This window comes from Oratosquilla oratoria, chromosome 7 (genome assembly GCF_046742065.1).
Source record: "Oratosquilla oratoria isolate Oo_2021 chromosome 7, ASM4674206v1, whole genome shotgun sequence".
Classification (NCBI taxonomy): domain Eukaryota; kingdom Metazoa; phylum Arthropoda; class Malacostraca; order Stomatopoda; family Squillidae; genus Oratosquilla; species Oratosquilla oratoria.
Window position 1 is genome coordinate 82,933,337 of NC_134783.1, and position 14,318 is coordinate 82,947,654.

The 14,318-nt window shown below is 41.2% G+C and overlaps 1 protein-coding gene across 3 annotated transcripts in view; it reads left to right on the top strand.

Annotated features, from left to right (window-relative positions):
• Window positions 1-14,318, top strand: part of LOC143027239 (uncharacterized) — a 75,564-nt gene that overhangs the window by 44,387 nt on the left and 16,859 nt on the right. The window lies entirely within an intron of this gene.

Consider the following 14,318-nt stretch of genomic DNA (forward strand, 5'->3'; position numbering starts at 1 on the left):
GAGTGGTGGAGGAATGGGGATGGTTCAAGGAGGGAGTCATAAGGTGTGCAAAGATGGTGTTTGGAACAAGGAAGGCGGGAGGAAATAGAAGGAAGGGTAGTGAATGGTGGGATGAGGAAGCAAAGAAGGGTGTAGAAGAGAAGAAGCAGGCTTTCATAGATTGGCTACAAATTAGGATAAGGGAATCGTATGAGAGGTACAAAGGAAAGAGAAGGGAAGTCAAACAAATTTTGAAAGTAATGAAAAGATGTTTTGGAAAGAAGTTAAAAGAGGAAGAGGAGACTAATCAGGTAGAGAAGAAAAGGTAAAAAGTGCAGATGGAGAGATGATAATGGAAGAGAAGGCAGTGAGAGGAAGGTGGGCAGAGTATTTTAGGAAGTTGCTAAATGTGAAGGAGGATAGGGAGGGAAAGGTAGTTGTAGTGGGAAGTGCTAAGAAAATGAGAGTGATGAGTGAAGCAAATGGAGGAGAAATAGGGAAAGATGAAGTGAAAGCAGCTGTTAAGATGAAAGCAGGTAAATCACCTGGGTTGGATGAATGCCATGCAGAATGTCTGAAAAAAGGAGGTACTCATACAGTTATTGTGGACTGGCTGGTGAGATTATTTAATGTTTGTTGGAGAGAGGGTAGAGTGCCAGAGGACTGGAGGAGTGCCTGTATAGTTCTAATTTACAAGGGAAAAGGGGACAAGTGTGAGTGTAGTAGTTTCAGAGGGATTAGCTTGTTGAGTGTAGTTGGGAAGGCTTATGGTAGGGTCTTGATTGAGAGGATTAGGAGAGGAACAGAGGGAGTAATTGGTGAGGAACAATGTGGTTTTAGGACAGGTAGGGGTTGTGTAGATCATATTTTTTTGGTAAGACAGATATGTGAGAAAGCTATAGGGAAAGGTAAGGATGTGTTTTGGACTTCTATGGATTTGGGAAAGGCTTATGACAGGGTAGACAGAAGGCACTGTGGGAGGTATTGCAGATATATGGGATAGGAGGAAAGCTGTTAAGAGCAGTCAAGAGTTTTTACGAGAGTAGTAGAGCTTGTGTTAGGATTAGAAATAGAGAGAGTGAATGGTTTGAGGTAAAGGTGGGACTTCGTCAGGGATGTGTTATGTTCCCCTGGCTGTTTAATCTATGATGGGGTGGTGCAAGATGTGAATGCAAGGGTTGGGGGGTCAGGGGTTGGAGATGGTTAAAGAGAATGGAGAAAAGTGAGAAATAAGCCAGTTGTTGTTTGCTGACGACACTGCGCTTGTAGCAGGATCAGAGGAGGGATTGAGGAAGTTAGTGACAGAGTTTGGGAAGGTGTGTGAAAGAAGGAAGCTGAAGATAAATGTGGGCAAAAGTAAGGTGATGAGATATATAAGGGGAGAGAGTGACAGCAGGCTGAAAGTGAGTATTAAGGGAGAGAGACTGGAGGAAGTGGATAGTTTTAGATACTTGGTGCAAATGTGGCAGGAAAGGGGTGGAGTGGGGGTGGAGGTAGAATGTAGATTGAGAGAAGCGAGTAAATGTCTTGGATGAGAAATAGACATTTGGGAATGGATGCTAAGAGGAGGTTGTATGAAGGAGTGATTGTGCCGACAGCACTGTATGGGGCAGAAACATGGTACATAAGAGAGAAAGAGAGAAGGAGTTTGAATGTGTTTGAGATGAAATGTCTGAGAAGTATGATAGGGGTTACTAGGCGAGATAGAGTGAGAAATGAGGAGGTAAGAAGGAGAACAGGGGTGGAATGGGAGCTGGGAGATAGGATTGATGAAAGAGTATTGGGATGGTTTGGACACATGGAAAGAATGAGTGAAGAAAGATTAGTAAAAGAGGTGTAGAAGGCAGAGGTGGAAGGAGTGAATATGAGGGGGCATCCTAGGATGAGATGGATGGATGGGGTAAAAGGGGCATTATGAAAGAGAGGAATGTCTGTTGAGGAAGGATGGGAGAGGACAGAAGATGGGGTGAATAGAGAAGGGTTGTGTATGGATGATGCTGTGATGCATGATGGGGTGGGGGATGGGCCGTGAGGGAGTATGTATGAGAAATAAATTGACACAGCCCGAAGGGATTTCTCCCCGTCTTCTCCTTTTCTGCAATAGGAGACGAAGAGGGGGGGGGTTGCCAAATTAATGAAGCGGCCTTGCTGTGGATGTGCTGTGTCTTGTGACACTGCTTCTGACCCAGGGCAGTTGACAGGATGCAGGGATGACCCGTCATCTAGGTGCCAAGATAAGAGGGAGGGAAGAGGGTGGAGGGGAGTGGAGTATGTAGGGGATGGAATGGGTGGGAGTGGTTTTTATGCCTTTTTCTTTTTGGCTACCTCCCATGTAAGGGGGAATAAAGCCTTTGGTATATGTATATGTATGTTCTGCCCCATACAGTGCTGTTGGCACAATCACTCCTTCTTACAATTTCCTTGTAGCATCCATTCCAAATGTCTATTTCTAATTACACTTTTTAATCCTCCAAGGCATTTACTTGCATCTCGATCTACATTCTACCTCCACTCCTCTCTTTCCTGCCACATTCACCCCCAAGTATTTAAAGCTATCCACTTCCATCTTTCTCCCATAATACTCACTTCCAATTTGCTGCCATCCTCTCCCCTGTACATCTCATCACCTTACTTTTACCCACATTTATCTTCAACACTTTTCGCACACCTTCCCAAACTCTATCACTAATTTACTTAATCCCTCCTCTGATCCTGCTACAAGTGCAGTGTCATCAGCAAACAACAACTAGCTTATCTTCCATTTTTCTCTATTTTCTGTAACCCTCTCAATCCCCAACTCATTACCCTTGCATTTGCCTCTTGCACCATCCCATCCACATATAAATTGAACAGCCATGGTGACATGACACATCCTTGGTGAAGTCCCACCTTTACCTCAAACCACTTGCTCTCTCCATTTCTAATTCTAACACAGGCTCTACTACTCTCATAAAAACTCTTGACTGCTCTTAACAGTTTTCCTTCTATCCCATATATCTGCAATACCTTCCATAGTACCTTCCTGTCTACCCTGTCATAAACATTTTCCGAATCCATAAAGGCCCAAAAAAACATCCTTACCATTTCCTAAAGCTTTCTCACATATCTGACTTGTCACAAAAATCTGATCCATGGAACCTCTGCCTGTCCTAAACCCATACTGTTCCTCACCAAATACTCCTTCAGTTCCTTTCCTAATCCTACCATAAGCCTTCCCAACTACATTCAACAAGCTGATCCCTCTGAAACTACTACACTCACACTTGTCCCCTTTTCCCTTGTAAAGTGGAACTATACAGGCACTCCTCTAGTCCTCCGGCACTCTACCCTCTTTTAGACAAACATTAAACAACCTCACCAGCCAGTCCACCATCACTGTACCTCCCTTTTTTTTTCTTAGACATTCTACATGACACCCATCCAACCCAGGTGCCTTGAGTGTTCTCATAATTTTAATAACTGCTTTCACCTCATCTTTTCTTATTTCTCCTCCATTTTCCTCATTCATCACTGTCATTTTCTTTGTACTTCCCACTGCAACTACCTTTCTCTCCCTATCCTCCTTCACATTTAATAACTCCCTAAAATACTTTGCCCATCCTCTTACTGCCGTCTCTTTCATTATCATCTCTCCATCAGCACCTTTTTATATTTTCTTCCAAAACATCTTTTTATTACTTTAAAAAAATTCTGTTATACTCTCACCCCATTCCAATTTCAGCTCTGTTTTGCCTCCTTTATCTTATGCTTTACTTCTCTTTGTACCTCTATGATTCATCCTATTTTGCAACCAATCTGTGAATGATTGTTCCTTCTCTTCTACAACTTTCTTTGCTTCATCATCCCACCACTTGCTACCCTTCCTTCTTTTGCCTCCTGTCCTCCTTATGCCACACACCATCTTTGCACACCTTGTGACTCCCTTCTTGAACCATCCCCATTCCTCCTCCACTCCTTGTTCTGCTCTATCATTCACTCCCTCCCACTCTTCACTCAGCTTCATCTTGTACTCCTTCTCCTTTCTCATTTAAGCAGTTTACTCTAAGCACCTACCTATCTTCTGTCCTTTTTCACTTTCTTCATCTATCTTCCACTCTAAACTTGCCTTCCACCAAAAAATTATCTGATATTACTATACTCTCTCCCCCTAAGAAAATGTACATCCAAAACTCTTCCTACTCTTCTGGTTACCACTATATAGTCCAGTAAAACCCTTTGTACCACCCTTCCATCCACCACCCTCTCCCATGTGTACTTATGCTTAACTTTCTTTCTAAACACTGTGTTTGTTACCATCAACTCTTTAGATACATCTCCATCAACTCTCCACCATGATTTTTTCTGACACTCCACACTTCTCATCCACTCCATCTATTGGTTTGTCTCCTACCCTAACATTGAGATCACCCAATACCACTACATTGACATTTCTCTCTAAACTCTCTTTGCACTCATTTCAATATCCAAAAAGCCGTCCTTTCCTCTACACTCTTCTCACTACCAGTCTCTTATGCACTTAAAAAGACCCACATCTCCCCAGTTTCACCTTCACTTTAACCTTGAAGAAACCTTGCACTCCACCACATGCTTATCTATCTCTTCACTTACTAGTATAGCCATCCCTTCTCTCCCTTGCCCACTCTTCACTCCTGACACCCAACTACACTCCCAAACTCAGATTCACCCTCCCTTTGAACTTGGTTTCACTTGATGCCAACACATCCATTTTTCTTCTCACAAACATACTGCTTATCACTTCCCTTCTACTCTCATCCATACCACATCCATACACATTAAAAGACCCAAATCTTAGGGTTCTGGTTGGAAAACTTCTCCCAAACCCACTTATGCCTTTGTTTTTTTAGGAATGTTCCCTATGGGGCTACAGAGAGTAGGATGCCTAGTCCTATCACCTTCCTGTTTTTTTTTTCTGAAAGAAAGAAAAAAAATGATAATATTGAGAGAAGTGGTACAGGACAGTATTAAGAGTGGGGTGACAGCATAATGGAGGGACAGTTGGAGTATAATAAAGTAGCATAATTTCTCTATGAAAAGAGATTTCCTCTACCACAGACAAAATAATGTGTGGCTCTGGTACATAGGGGCACCCCATATAGACCCTAAGGTATCAATTGCATGCTACTGAGTAATTTTAACCTCACAATAACATGCAGCCAATACCCCAGATGTGTAAGTGATGAGATATGTAAATACATGGTGGAGTATCATTAAGGATGATGTTGGCGAAGTGATCAGGATGGTAGATATGGACATTTGTGAGTGTATACAGCCTTGGTAATGAGAAAGATAATACATACATATACCAAGGCTTTTTCCCCCTTACAAGGGAGGTAGTCAAAAAGGAAAAGGCATAAAATCATTCCCACCCATTCCATCCCTAAATACACTCCACACCCCTCCACCCTCCCTCTTATCTTAGCACCTCCTGGATGACAGGTCATCCCTGCACCTTGTCCACTGCCCTGGGTCAGAAGCAGTGTCACAAGACACAGCACATCCACAGCAAGGCTGCTTCATTAAATCGGCGACCCCCCCTCTCTGTCCCCCCATGCAGAAAAGAAGACGGGGAGAAATCCCTTCAGGCTGCGTCAAATTTCGCTTACACATACCATATTTTCCAGCGTATAGTGCGCGACTTTTTTCCGTTGGAAGGGCCTAAAAATGGGGGGTGCACGTTATCCGGTGGTGCGCATTATCTACGGCCTACGGTAAAAATTCTGCGGCTGTGTGTGTAATTTTTTTCACAACAACGTGACGATGTTGGCCGTCACAAAGTCGGGACGGCACACTTCTCCGTGACGTTCCGTGAGAACAAGAAGAACAGCCATGGTGACATGAAAGAATACGCCAGCATGGGCTATATAAATATTTGGTATAGGTAGGTATCTATCGATTCTTATTTTTCATGTTTAAATAGGCCTAAACACCATGAAACATGATCAATATTCATGATATTTGCCCATGTTCACAACATCCTAGTTTGAATTTTTATATTGGCTTTGTTGCTTCACTTTAGATATGGTAAAAATTCCGTTGCGGCCGTTCATAAACTCGTGTCAAACACCTGACTACAACAGCCTCTTTCAGGAGTTATATTAACTAAACGTCACCTCGATGAGAGACTGTCCTATTTCACCACTGTCATTGCAGGTTCATAGCTAAAACGAAACAGTCTGTAGTTTGTTTCAGTATTAAATAAAAAATGGTAAAGACGAATTATTTCCTCAAGATATAAAATGAAAATTTTCTGTAAAAATCCCGAAATTTTTCTGTGTATTTTACTTCCAATAAACTTTTTTTTTAGATCATATTTCCTACAAACTATTTAAGCTACAAAGTAATAAGGGACTAACGCACAACATGAGTCATATACCAGTATATGTAGTTCCGACTTTTTCTTAGTTGTATCCTGATTGATGCCTAAACTGACACTTAATTTAGTGACAAATCAACAGATTTCCCAGCGGTGGCTCTAGCCAATGAAAAATACTTCTCCATGTAACCTCGTTCACATGATACTGAGTAATTAATCGCCGTTATTTCATTGGTTTATTTTTACTAACATTAATTATCGTAGTCTATGCAAATATTTGGGATCCGTAAAATAGCACTGGTACCAACATCATGAACGTTGGCCAGCTCACCCGGAATATGCTAGATCAGGGCCGAGATTAACAGTTCTATTGCCAATCTAGCCTACACTAAACACCCTCTTGCGAGAGTTTGTTAAACTAAATGTCACTTCAGTAAAGACACTTATGAACCGAAACATAGTTTCTTGCTGCATGGCGATAAAAACTTGTACACGGTGATAAAAACTTGTAAGATGAATTATTCCCTCAGGATAGTAAATTACAATTTTTCTGTAAAAAACAATGGACCAACGCAAGCAGGAGTCGCATACATGCAGTTCACGAGCTTTAGCCACCAGTGACTTTTCTTAGCATGCGCGTTATACGTCGGTGCGCGCTATCTGTGTACTGAGATAATGAAGTGCATGGGTGCGCATTTTAAGCCGGAAAATACGGTACTACCTCACCCACCTCATGCATCACAACATCATCCATATACAACCATTCTCCATTCACCCCTGTCTTCTGTCCTCTCCCGTCCTTCCTCAACAGACATTCCCCTCTTCCCCAAAGCCCCCTTCACCCCATCCATCCACCTCATCCTAGGACGTCCCCTCATGTTCACTCCCTCCACATCTGCCTTCCATACCTCTTTTACTAGTCTTTCTTCACTCATTCTTTCCATGTGTCCAAACCATCCTAATACTCTTTCATCAACCCTATCTCCCAACTCCCTTTCCACCCCAGTTCTCCTCCTCACCTCCTCATTTCTCACTCTATCTAGCCTAGTAACCCCCATCATACTTCTCAGACACCTCATCTCAAACACAATCAAACTCCTTCTCTCTTCTTCTCTTATGTTCCATGTTTCTGCCCCATACAGTGCTGTTGGCACAATCACTCCTTCATACAGTCTCCTCTTAGCATCCATTCCCAAATGTCTATTCCTCATTACACTCTTCAATCCAACAAGACATTTACTCATTTCTCTCAATCTAAATTCTACCTCCACCTTCACTCCACCTTTTCCTGCCACATTTGCACCCAGGTATCTAAAACTATCCACTTCCTCCAGTCGCTCTCCCTTAATGCTCACTTCCAGTCTACTGCCACTTTCACCCCTTGTACATCTCATCACCTTACTTTTACCCACATTTATCTTTAGCTTTCTTCTATCACATACTCTCCCAAACTCTGTCACCAACATCCTCAATCCCTCCTCCGATCCTGCCACAAGCGCAGTGTCATCCGCAAACAACAGCTGGCTCACCTCCCACTTTTCTCCATTTTCTTTAACCATCTCCAATCCCTGACCCACTACCCCTGCATTTACCTCTCGCACTACGCCCATCCATGTATAAGTTGAACAGCCAGGGCGACATAACGCATCCTTGACAAAGTCCCACCTTTACCTCGAACCACTCACTCTCTCCAATTCTAATCCTGACACAAGCTCTACTACTCTCATAAAAACTCTTGACAGCTCCTAGAAGCTTTCCTCCTATCCCATATATCTGCATAACCTCCCACAGTGCCTTTCTGTCTACCCTATCTTAAGCCTTTTCCAGATCCATAAAAGCCCAAAAATCATCCTTCCCCTTTCCTATAGTTTTCTCACATATTTGTCTTACCACAAAGATCTGATCTACACAACCTCTACCCGTCCTAAATCCACACTGTTCCTCACCAATTACTCCCTCTCTTCCTCTCCTAATCCTCTCAATCAAGATCCTCCCATAAGCCTTCCCAACTACACTTAACAAGCTAATCCCTCTGAAACTACTACATTCACACTTGTCCCCTTTTCCCTTGAAAAGTGGAACTATACAGGCACTCCTCCAGTCCTCCAGCACTCTACCCTCTCTCCAGCAAACATTAAATAACCTCACCAGCCAGTCCACCATCACTGTACCTCCTTTTTTCAGACATTCTGCATGGCATCCATCCAGACCAGGTGCCTTACCTGCTTTCATCATCTTAACCCTTTAACTGCCCAATGCGCATTTTTGCGAAAATTAAAACAGTCTCATGACAGCCCTAACTCGCAAAAATGCACCGCAAGCCAAAAAACGTTTTAAACATCGCGCCATGCTCCCAACACCTTATAGAAACGAGAGATCAAGTTTACAACCAGTAGGTGCTGCCATCTCTTACCAGGTGGACGAACTAATAGCCCTTATCTACGCGGCAATATCAGCTGATGGAATGTAAACATGTGCGAGCGAATGGACTTTAATCGGCATTTAAACCTGCATAAAAGGCCGAATATATGATTCATAGCTAAGTTTTGTCATTCATATGTTGAGTAGTTGTTTTACAATCACTAAGAAATAGGAAATATAATGATTTTTTCCACAAATAATAGCGTATGGTAATTCTCTTCAGTAGCAGCTGCAGACGACTGAAAAAAAATTGGATCGATCATATATATATTCTCAATAAACGTTTTAGCCTTAAAATATTCTAGTTACAATACTCCCAGTGATAGAAAATTATGATAGGCTAGCTGTGATATGGTAAATGTGTGAGTAATCGTTTTATTGATAGAAAATTTAGGTATAGCCTAAGAAATAAATTTTTATGTAAGTTTTTTTTTTCAGGACCAACTTATGTGTCTCTATATCACTGTTCCTATAACATATGGTCATTATCTACCTTACTGAGTATTACTGGCATACAAAAAAATGACTTTTGTATTATTAATTTTTTTTTTTTTTATTCACCAAAATTTTCATTTTACAGAAAAAAATATTCATAATAAATATATGAATTATCTCAGAAAGCAAATATTGATATATTTGGATTGGGAATGGTGTCCACAACATCAGAATATTATGCAAAAGAAGGAAATAGACACTTCATATATTATGGGTAAAATGCAATTTTTCGGAAACATAAATCCTCCCAGCATCGGGCAGCCAAAGGGTTAACAACTGCCTTCACTTCATCCTTCCTTATTTCTCCTCCATTTTCCTCACTCATCACGGTCATTTTCTTAGCATTTCCCACTGCAACTATCTTTCCTTCCCTATCCTCCTTCACATTTAGCAACTCCCTAAAATATTCTGCCCATCTTCCCCTTACTGCCTTCTCTTCCATTATCTTCTCTCCATCTGCACCTTTTACCTTTTCTTCTCTACTTGATTCGCCTCCTCTTCCTCTCTTAATTTCTTTCCAAAACATCTTTTTATTACTTTCAAAATTTTCTGTCATACTCTTACCCCACTTCACATCTGCTCTCCTTTTTGCCTCCTTTACCTTTTGCTTTACTTCTCTTTTCTTTTCTTTGTACCTCTCATATGACTCCCTCGTCCTATTTTGTAACCAATCTGTGAAAGCTCGCTTCTTCTCTTCTACAACCTTCTTTGTTTCCTCATCCCACCATTCACTACCCTTCCTTCTATTTCCTCCTGTCCTTCTTGTTCCACACACCATCCTTGTACACTTTGTGACTCCCTCCTTGAACCATCCCCATTCCTCCTCTACACCTAGCTCTACTCTATCCTTCACTCCCTCCCACTCCTCCTTCAGCTTCCTCTTGTAATTCTTCTCTTTTTCCTTTTCATTTAAAGAGTTCACTCTAAGCACCTCCCTACCTTTTGTCCCTTTCCTCTTTCTCCATCTATCCTCCACTCTCAACTTACCTTCCACCAAAAAATGATCTGATATTCCCCCACCCTCTCCCCTTAGCACATGTACATCCTTAACTCTTCCTATCATAATCCTATTTACCACTACATAATCCATCAATGCTCTATCTACCACCCTTCCCTCCACCACCCTCTCCCATGTGTACTTATGCTTGACTTTCTTCCGAAACACTGTATTTGCTATCATCAACTCTCTAGACACATTTCCACCATCAACTCTCCACTACCATTCTTTCCTGGAACTCCACATTTCCCAACCACTCCATCAATTGGACCATTTCCTACCCTAGCATTAAGGTCTCCCAGTACTATTACATTGACATTTCTCCCTAAATCCTCTATGCACTCATTTAAATCTATCCAAAAGGCCTCCCTTTCTTCTACACTCTTCTCACTGCCAGGCCCATATGCACTCACAAAGACCCACATCTCCTTTCCCAGTTTCACCTTCATCCACATTATCCTTGAGGAAACCTCCTTCCACTCCACTACATGTTTACCTATCTCTTGACTTACTAGAATAGCCACCCCTTCCCTCCCTCGCCCTCTCTTCAGTCCTGATAACCTCCCGCTTACACTCCCAAACTTACACTCACCCTTCCCTTTCAACTTAGTTTCACTCAAAGCCAACACATCCATCTTTCTTCTCACAAACATACTACCTATCTCTTCCCTTTTACTCTCATCTGTACCACATCCACGCACATTAAAAGACCCAAACCTTAGGGTGCTGGTCGGAAAACTCCTAGATCCTCTTATGCCTTTATTTTTCTGTTTAGGAATGTCCCCTGTAGGGCTACAAGGAGAAGGATGCCTAGTCCTAATCCCCGTCCCTTTCTTCTCGCCTCTTACGATCCAAGTGGAAATACTTGGTAGCAGTATTCTTTTCCCCCACCACAGGGAATTCCCCCACCACAGAAAATTAATACTCAAAGAAATGGTACAGGACAGCAGCAAGGGTTTGGGGGACAACATAACGGAGGGACAGTCGTAATATAAAAGTCATCATTTCTCTATGAACAGAGTTTTCCTCTATCATAGACAAAATGATATGTGGCTCTGGTCCGTAGGGGTGCCCCATATAGACCCTAAAGTATCAACTGCATGCTAATTTGCCACAATAACAAGCAGCCAATACCCCAGACGGGTAGAAAGATAATGACTTAAAATGAATGTTTTGGAGTGCTTTAAATGAGTATGTGTAATGAGAAAGATAATAACTTAAAATAAATGTTTTTGGAGTGCTTTAAATGAGTATGTAGAACCTAAGTGTAGTTGGGGGAATCTTAATGGTACAGGAGGGGATTCTATGTTCTCTAATTTCTTGAGAGGATGAGAATGAGGGGGAAGGTGTTCCATGTAATGAAACACTGGGTAGAAACCAGTTTCTGTTATGGAGCCCTTCTGTGGAGGTACTATATCTTGTCTTGAGCATTGGATGGGTGATAAGAATGGTTTTTCATCCACAAGGAGGTAAGATGCAAGGGACAGCAAATGAGTTTTAGATGGTTGTGGAATGACTAAGGGTAGGTATATGATCATCCTCTCCCTTCCCTCACACATAAAGGAGAAAGACCTTTTTGTATGTGTATGTATAAATATGTACAAGAAAAGAGGGAGGGAGGGATGGTGAATGGGAGTGGAGTATGTGGGGATGAAAAGGATGGGAGTGGATTTATGCCTTGACTTTGGCTACCTCCCTTATAAGGGGGAAAAAGCCCTTGGTATATGTATGCACAAATAATGATATGCCAATCTTATGTTATTTATATATATATATATTTTTTTTTTTTTGCCGAAAGATGATCCTAGTGCCCACAGGAAACTGTATACTACTGATTTATACATTGTGGAATAATGAATCACAATAGGATTAAAATTTGAAGATTTTTTTCTTTGGTTTTCTTTTTATAGGAAAAATAGTAAACAAGTATGGAAAGCAGAGGTGGATAGAGTGAACTTGAGAGGACAGCCAAGGATGAGATGGATGGATGGGGTAAAAAGGACTTTTAGCAAAAGGGGAATGATTGTTGAACAGGGAAAGGAGAAGGCAGGGGATAGGTGTGACTGGAGAATGGTGGTGTATGTATGGTATTTTGATGCAGCCTAAAAGGATTTCTACCCATCTCTATTTTGTACATTAGGGGATGAGGGAGGGAGGGTCATCATGGAAATAAAACAGCCCTGCTATAGATGTACTGTGTCTTGCTGTATTGCTTCTGATCCAGGAAGTAGGCAGAAGACAGGGATGACCCTTTATCCACAAGGAGTTAAGATGAGAGGGTAACAATGGATGGTGGAATGGATGGGGATGGATGTGTGCCTTAGATGTCTACCTCCCTTATAAGGGGGAAGATGCCCTTGTTATAAAGATATATAGATTGTGAAAGAGAATTCACATTGTAGAATAATGAATCACTATAAGAACATGGATTGAGGAATTTTGTGATTGAGGAATTTTGTTTAGAGAGATATATATAATGAGTAAGCATGTGAATTTACAAGTGTGATGCATGAGTTATCACTCCTCCTTGGCAGAAAGGTTAGTCATTCAAACATGTAACATAACCAGTGCAGATAATGCACACATTACTACAGTAAATTGTTAGGCTGTGTATTCATCCACACATTGCTTAAAGGTGCACTGGAGTTTGTGTACTTCCCAACCCTGCAGATGTTTTTATATTTGTTGAGAACAGATGCAGTTATATACATGGCAGTGGACAAGGTGCAGGGATGACCCGTCATTCAGGAGGTGCTAAGATAAGAGGGAGGGTGGAGGGGTGTGGAGTGTATTCAGGGATGGAATGGGTGGGAATGACTTTATGCCTTTCTCTTTTTGGCTACCCCCCTTGTAAGGGGGAAAAAGCCTTGGTATATTTATTTATATATATATATATATATATATTTATATTTTTTTTTTTTTTTTTTTTTTTTTTTTTTTTTTTTTGTGGTGGGGGTCTTCATGTCATGGGCATTTCTAGGTTTATATAGATTAACCACTTCCATACAATGACGCCTATGTAGGTGTCATTAGGTGTGAGTGGGTACATGAGGATGCTGACATTGGCATTTTGTTTATATATATTTTGTAGATTTTAGCTGAGTGACCCCCATATTCTGTGAACTGGCTTGATTGTATTTTACATGGTTATTAATATTCAGAGTGAAAGAGAACAAGTAATACAGCTGTAATTTTATATTTTATAATGTGAGTATTGTGATGCATCATCTAATCATTGTACATTAGGCAGGTGATGTCGCCCATGAGAATTTAATTCATATGGAAAAGGTTACCGTAATGAAAGTACTACTCTTTTTAGAGTTAAAAAATAATAATAATAATAATAATAATATTTGTCATTTTTGGCTAGAATGTAATTGTAATAGATGACATACCAAACAGGTTAATTTATTAACATGTCAAGTTCTTGTAACATTCCACTTCATGTAACCACTGTCTTTTGATTTTCATCCTTCTGTGTCATGTCTGCATATTTTGTGTTCCTTCAGTCTTCAGCTTATAGTTTAGATGTTAATTTCTAAATCACACTCTTAAAATTCCTTTTTTGTATGAAATTGACAGTTGCCTACAAGTTTATCAAAATAAACACCATGTGAGGATGGAGCCTTTATTTGTACAATGTTTCACTTGTTACAGCTTTGTTGAATCGTGGTATACATTTGTTCTCAGATATGTGTACCGTAACTATGTACTTTATACGTACATACATACATATACCAAAAGCTTTTCCCCCCTTACAAGGGAGGTAGCCAAAATATAAAGGCATAAAATCCACTCCCTCCCATTCCATCCCCATATACTCCACTCCCATCCACCCCCTCCCTCCCTCTTATCTTGGCTCCTCCTGGATGATGGGTCATCCCTGCATCTCGCCCACTGCCTTGACATACATAAATATATATACCAACAGTTTTTCCCCCATACAAGGGAGGTAGCCAAAGTCAAAGGCATAAATCTACTTCCATCCATTTCATCCCCACATACTCCACTCCCATTCACCACCCCTCCCTTCTTCTTTTCTTGGATCCTCCTGGATGACAGGTCAGCCCTGCATCTCACCCACTGCCCTGG